Here is a 6,990-nt window from a genome sequence, read left to right on the forward strand (position 1 = left end):
ATGCCAATTTACAACCCCATATCATACCAGGCAGTTTGTGGCCATCTAAAGACATGTTCGGTAGTGGGATAACTACACACACACACACACACACACACACAAGGACACTGTAAGGTTTAAAAACAAATCATGTACAGCTTATATTTTAATTTTTTCCTTTAAAAGGAGTGAGTTGTGGACAGGGGACTTACATGTTTTATAGACAATAAAAAACTGCTAGAACCAACTTATTCATTATTACCTTTTTAATTTTCATATTCCTCTTTTTTATCCTCTTCCTTCTTTTTCTTGCTTTTTTCAGCCTTGATGACCCTTTTTTGCAGCATCAGGCTTTCCTTTACCTCCAAATGCAGCAATATCCTTTTCATATTTTTCCTTCAGCTTCACAGCCTTCTTTTCTTTTCTTTTTTTTTTTTTGAGACGGAGTCTCGCTCTGCCGCCCGGGCTGGAGTGCAGTGGCCGGTTCTCAGCTCACTGCAAGCTCCGCCTCCCGGGTTTATGCCATTCTCCTGCCTCAGCCTCCCGAGTAGCTGGGACTACAGGCGCCCGCCACCTCGCCCGGCTAGTTTTTTGTATTTTTTAGTAGAGACGGGGTTTCACCGTGTTAGCCAGGATGGTCTCGATCTCCTGACCTCGTGATCCGCCCGTCTCGGCCTCCCAAAGTGCTGGGATTACAGGCTTGAGCCACCGCGCCCGGCCACAGCCTTCTTTTCATAAGGGTGCTTGTCATCTTCAGCAGTGTAATTCCACATCTCTCCCAGTTTTTTTGCAACATCACTAACTGATAGGCCAGGATATTCTTTGATTTTGGGGCAATCCTCAGAAGAGAACATGAAAAAGGCCAAAGGAGGCCTCTTGGGTGCATTGGGATCTTTGAACTTCATTTTGGTCTCTGCTTTTGGAGGGATATAGATTTTCATTTCTCTTTCATAATGGGCCATGTCCACCCTTGCTAAGTCTTCAAATTTTCGTTTCTTTTGAGCAGACATGGTCTTCCACCTCTCTAAGCACTTCTTAGGAAACTCTGAGAAGTTGATTGAAGCATCTGGGTGCTGCTTCTTGTGCTCCTCCCAGGAAGTTTACACAAAGATTGCATATGATGTGATGACATTTTGCCTTTCAGCTTCTTAGGATCTCCTTTGCCTATGTTATTTTTCCTCAACAAGGCAGAATCACCCAGTGCCTGTTTGGCTCTCACCTGCCCTGGAGCAGTCTCTATGGAGCTCAATGTACTGCAGTGGCTGTGAGAGTGGGAGCCAGATGAAGCCTCCTCACTCTCTCCACTCTGTAATCTGAACTTTTTCTTAAAACCAACGGAATCCCTCATGTTGCTTTGCACAGTCTCTTCTTAACTTGTTCATTAACAACATGTTCAATACATATAGGCCCACCTCATTCCATAGCTGTTCTATTGATTGCTTTTTCCTGAGGCCTAAACAAAGAAGATAGCTAGAGTTGGAACTCACTTTCCTCATTTATACAATGAGAAAAATAACAAAGCTTAAGTTTGTTAATAACACTGTTATGAAGATTAAACCAATGCATGTAAGGTATTTAGAATGGTGTCTCACATATAGTAAGCATGAAATAAGTATTGCCATTTCTTGTTAGTTTTTTTAACCTTCCAATCCAAGGAATGAGACTAACTCACATTTAAAAATAATGAGTCAAATCCAGATATTGTAATAGTGATAATAGCAGCAGCTAACACTTATATGGCACAATATATGCCATGAGTTGTTATAAAATCTTTGTGTGTGCAAACATACCTCATTTTATAGCACTTTACTTTATTGCATGTCACAGATACTGTGTTTTTTACATATTGAACGTTGTGGGAACTCTGCATCAAGCAAATATATTGGTGTCATTTTTCCAGTAGCATGTGCTTACTTCATGTCTCTGTCACAATTTGGTGATTCTTGGAATATTTCAAAGTTTTTCATTATTATGTCTGTTATGATGATCTTTGATGTTACTATTATAATTGATTCAGAGCACCATAAACCATACCCATATAAGACAGTGAACTTAATAAATGTTGTATGTATTCTGACTGCTCCAACTGATAATTTCCCCATCTATCTTCCTCTTCTCAGGACTCCCTACTTCTGGAGACACAATGATATTAAAATTAAGCCAATGAATAACCCTACAGTGGCCCCCAAGTGTTCAAGTGGAAGAAAGAGAATCACATGTTTCTTACTTTAAATCAAAAGCTAGACATGATTAAGCTTAGTGAAGGAGGCATATCAAAAGCCAAGATAGGCCAAAAACTCGGTCCCTGGCATCAAAGAATTAGTCAAGTAATGAATGCAAAGGAAAAGTTATTGAAGAACATTAAAAGTACTACTCCAGTGAACATATGAATGATAAAAAAGCAAAACAGCTTTATTGCTGATATGAAGAAAGTTTGAGTGTCTGGATAGAAGATCAAACAAGCCACAACATTCTCTTAAGCCAAAGCCTAACCAAAAAGCCTTATACTGGAAGATGTCATCTAGGTTTTTCATAGCTGGAGAGGAATCAATGCCTGGCTTCAAAGCTTCAAAGGACAGGCTGACTCTTTCATTAGGGGCTAATGCAGCTGGTGACTTCAAGTTGAAGCCAGTGCTTATTTACCATTCCAAAAATCCTAGGGCCCTTGAGAATTATGCAAAATCTACTTTGCCTGTGATCTATAAATGGAACAACAAAGCCTGGATGACAGCACATCTGTTTACTAGCATAGTTTACTGAATATTTTAAGCCTACTGTTAAGACCTTTCGCTCAGAAAAAAAGATTCCTTTCAAAATATTAGTGCTCATTGAAAATGCACCTGGTCATGCAAGGGCTCTATGGAGATGTACAAGGGGATTCATGTTATTGCCATGCCTGCTAACACAATATGATTCTGCGGCCCATAGATCAGCAGTAATTTTGATTTTCAGTCTTATTATTTAAGAAACACGTATAGCTACTATAGATAGTGATTCCTCTGATGGATCTGAGCAAAGTAAACTGAAAACCTTCTGGAAAGAATTCACCATTTTAGATGCCATTAAGAACATTCATGGTTCATTGGAGGAGGTCAAAATATTAACATTAACAGGAGTTTGGAAGAAGTTGATTTCAACCCTTGTGGATGACTTTGAGCAGTTTAAGACTTCTGTGGAGAAAGTAACTGAAGATGTAGCAAAACAGCAAGAGATTAGAATTAAAAATGGAGCCCGAAGATGTCATTGAATTGCTACAATCTCATGATCAAACTTGAATGGATAAGGAGTCGCTTCTTATGGATAAGCAAATAAAGTGGTTTATTGAGAAGTGGAATCTACTCCTGGTGAAGATCCTGTGAACATTATTAAAATAACAGAAAATGATTTAGAATATTATATAAACCTAGTTGATATAGCAATAGCAGGATTTCAGAGGATTCACTCCAAATTTTGGAAGGAATGTGGGTAAAATGCTATCAAACACCATCTCATGCTACAGAGAAATCTTCTGTGAAAGAAATAGTCGATGTGGCAAACTTCTTTATTGTTTATTGTAAGAAATTGCCACAGGCACCCCAGCCTTCAGCAACCACCACCCTGATCAGTCAGCAGCCATCAACATTGAGGCAAGACCCTTCATCTCCACAATGATTACAACTTACTCAAGGCTCAGACAACTGTAAACATTTTTTTAAAGCAATAAAGTATTTCTTAATTAAGGTATGTACATTGTTTGTTAGACATAATGCTACTGTATACTTAACTGACTACAGTATTAGTGTAAACATAGCTTTTATATGGGCAGGGAAGCCAAAAAGTTTGTGTGACTTGCTTTGCTGAAATATTCACTTTATTGTGGTGGTCTGGAACCAAACCTGTAATATCTCCAAGGTAGGCCTGTATTAAGACTTTAAATCCTCATAACCACCCTATGTGGTAAATTCGATCTTTCTCACTTTACAGATGAGAAAACTGAGATACAGAGTGACCAGCTGTGATCACCATGCCAAGTTGGAAGAGATGGTACTTTATTGGGCTTTCATCAAGATTCCTTCTATGTGAGCTGTTGCTGACCATGCTCTTTACATCTCTGTCTGGTAGAACATCCTCTTCCAATCCAAAGGGATTATAGTATCACTTTTGGGAGGGCTGCAAGTCCCAAATGGGTACCAGAAAAGCTGAGAAATAAGTACAGGCTACGAGGTTATTGTTCAGATTCCTGTATTCCTATGTTACTAGGATGCCTGGGTCCTTGAGTGATATTACTAAGAAATAAATGGCAGCCTTCCAGGACTTGTTGGTTCTGAGGGAGAAAATAAGACCAAGGTAGAATTGAATTTTGTACCCTGAGTAGTACCACCTCTAAATATATTAAACCCAGAGAACAAAATGGTCCTGTGGGGTCAATGATGAATTTGTCTTTGTTCATATGAAGTTTCAGGTACTGGTAGATGTCTAGGAATAAAGGTGTTTCTGGTGGTTAAAATACCAATCTAGGATGTAGAAGATAAGTCAGAACTGGAAATATCTGATAAATGAAGCTGTGGAGGTATATGAAACCATAGTTAAAAGGAGTTATAAGAAGGCAGCTAAATGTGGAGCATCAGAGGGGGGTCTACATTTAAGAAGGGAGTGGATACCAATGTTGAATGCTACTGACAGGTTGTGGAGAAGAGCAGTGAGGACTGAAGAAAAATGATTATGTTTTATTAAGAAGTTTAAAATGGTGGGAATAAAACGTAAATTATGAGACATTGAAGAGTGAGGAAGATGTGGAAGTAGATGCATTAGTATGGATAATTCTTTCCTGATACTCTAATTATCTTCATAGTATTTGCCCATACCTGACAAGTTATACTTCTATTTGTTTGTTGTTTGAATCCCACTAGCAACTAAGGCAGGGAGTTTTGTCTGTTTCGTTCATAAATATATCCAGTATATCTAGAACAGTTCCTGGCAAATAGATAGAGCCCTCAATAGATATCTGGTGAATGAATGTAGTAAGTTTGGTAGATAAGAAATGCAGTAATTAACATATGTTATAGATAAAACAGAGTCATTTTTGGCCAACATTTTAATATGAACATTTTTCCTTTTTGGAGACAGGGTCTCACTCTCTCATCCAGGCTGAAGTGCAGAGGCATGATCATGGCCTCAATTTCCTGGTCTCAAGCAATCCTTCTGCCTCAGCCTCCCAAGTAGCTGGGACTACACACATGTGTCACCATGCTTGGTAAATTTTTTTTTTTTTTTAAATTTTTGGAAGAGATGGGGTCTTGCTATGTTGCCCAGACTGGTCTTGAACTCCTGGCCTCAAATGATCCTCCTATCTTGACTAATATGAACCGTCTTAAACATACAGAAAAGTTGAAAGAATGATAAATTGAATATCCATAAGCTCACTACCTAGATTCTACCAACAATGTTTAGCAATATTTGCTTTATTAGATATCCATCTCTCTATTCATCCTCCTGTCCGTTCAACAGTCGAACTTATTTTGATTCGTTTCAAAGAAAGTTGCACATCAGAATACTTTAACTCTGGATATTCTGATATGCATGTAATTAACTAGAGATCAATATTTATATGTGCTTTATTCTTTCTTGAGGTAAAATTTATGTCAAGTGAGATGCACAACTCACAACTCTACTATTGGCAAATTTTAACAAATACATACACCTCTGTAACTCAAGTCCCTATTAACATATATAATATACCATGATTTAGAAAGTCTTTTTTTTGTTCTTATTTTATAAAGGTTCACATATCTTAAAATTCATCAACACTGAAATGTATAATTTAGTGTTTTTTAGTGTATTCACAGAGTTGTGCAACCATCACCACTATTTCCAGAACATTTTTGTTACCCCAAAAGGAAACTCATACCAATTGGTAGTCAATCCCCATTTCCGCTTCCCCTCAGCCCCTGGCAAATACTATTATGCTTTTAGTCTCTATGGATTTGCCTGTTCTGGTTATTTCATATATATGGAATCACATAAACTGTGTTGCCTTTTGTTTCTGGTTTCTTTTACTTAGCATAATATTTTTAAGGTTCATTTACGTTTAAGCTTGTATCAGTACTTTATTCCTTTTGGTTACTGAACAAGATTCCATTGTATAGATATGCCACATTTTTTAATCCATTCATTGGTTGATGGACTTTTTTTCTACTTTTTGGCTATTGCAAATCAATCTGCTACAAAAATTCATGTATTAGTATTTGTGTTAACATACGCATTTATTTCTCCTGAGTATATACTATATACCTAATAACAGAACTGCTAGGCCATATGGTAACTCTATTCTTAAATTATGAGGAACTATAAAAACGTATTCCAAAGCAGCTGCATCATTATACATTCCCAATAGAAATGCATGAAGATCCTTATTTCTCCATATCCTCACCAATTTTCTTGTTGTCTGTCTTTTTATTTTAGCTGTACTGGTGGAGGTGAAGTAGTATTTTATTGTGGTTTTTGGTTTGCATTTCCCAAATGAATAATGAAGCTGAGTTTCTTTCCCTGTGCTTATTGGTCATCTGTATAACTTCTTTTGAGAAAATCTATATAGATCCTTTGTCCATTTTAATTGGGTTATTTATCTTTTATTATTGAGTTGTAAGAACTCTTTACATAAATTATATACTAGATCATTATCAGATATTATTTATAAATATTTTCTCTCATTCCATGGGTTTTTGTCTTGTGTATCTTTATGGCACGCAAATTTTAATGTAATGAAGTCTATCCAACTTATTTTTTCTTTTGTTGCTTGTATTTTATGTCATATCTAAAATCTATTACCTTATCTAAGGTTACAAAGGTTTACCACTATGTTTTTTCTGGGTTGTATAGTTTTAGGTTCAATATCTAGGTTTATGATCCACTTTCAGTTAATTTCTACACAGAGTGTAAGGTAGGGGTCCAAATTCACTCTTTCCATGTGGATATCTAGTTGTCCCAGCACTATTTTTTGAAAACGCAGATTTTTTTTTTTTTTTTTTTTTT

General features: G+C 36.9%; 1 pseudogene; it reads right to left on the reverse strand.

Annotated features, from left to right (window-relative positions):
- Positions 1-245: 245 nt before the first annotated feature.
- Positions 246-1,327, reverse strand: LOC108523835 (high mobility group protein B1-like; annotated as a pseudogene).
- Between the last annotated feature and the right edge of the window lie 5,663 nt (positions 1,328-6,990).

This window comes from Rhinopithecus bieti, unplaced genomic scaffold (assembly GCF_001698545.2).
Source record: "Rhinopithecus bieti isolate Rb0 unplaced genomic scaffold, ASM169854v2 scaffold_76570, whole genome shotgun sequence".
NCBI classification, from domain to species: domain Eukaryota; kingdom Metazoa; phylum Chordata; class Mammalia; order Primates; family Cercopithecidae; genus Rhinopithecus; species Rhinopithecus bieti.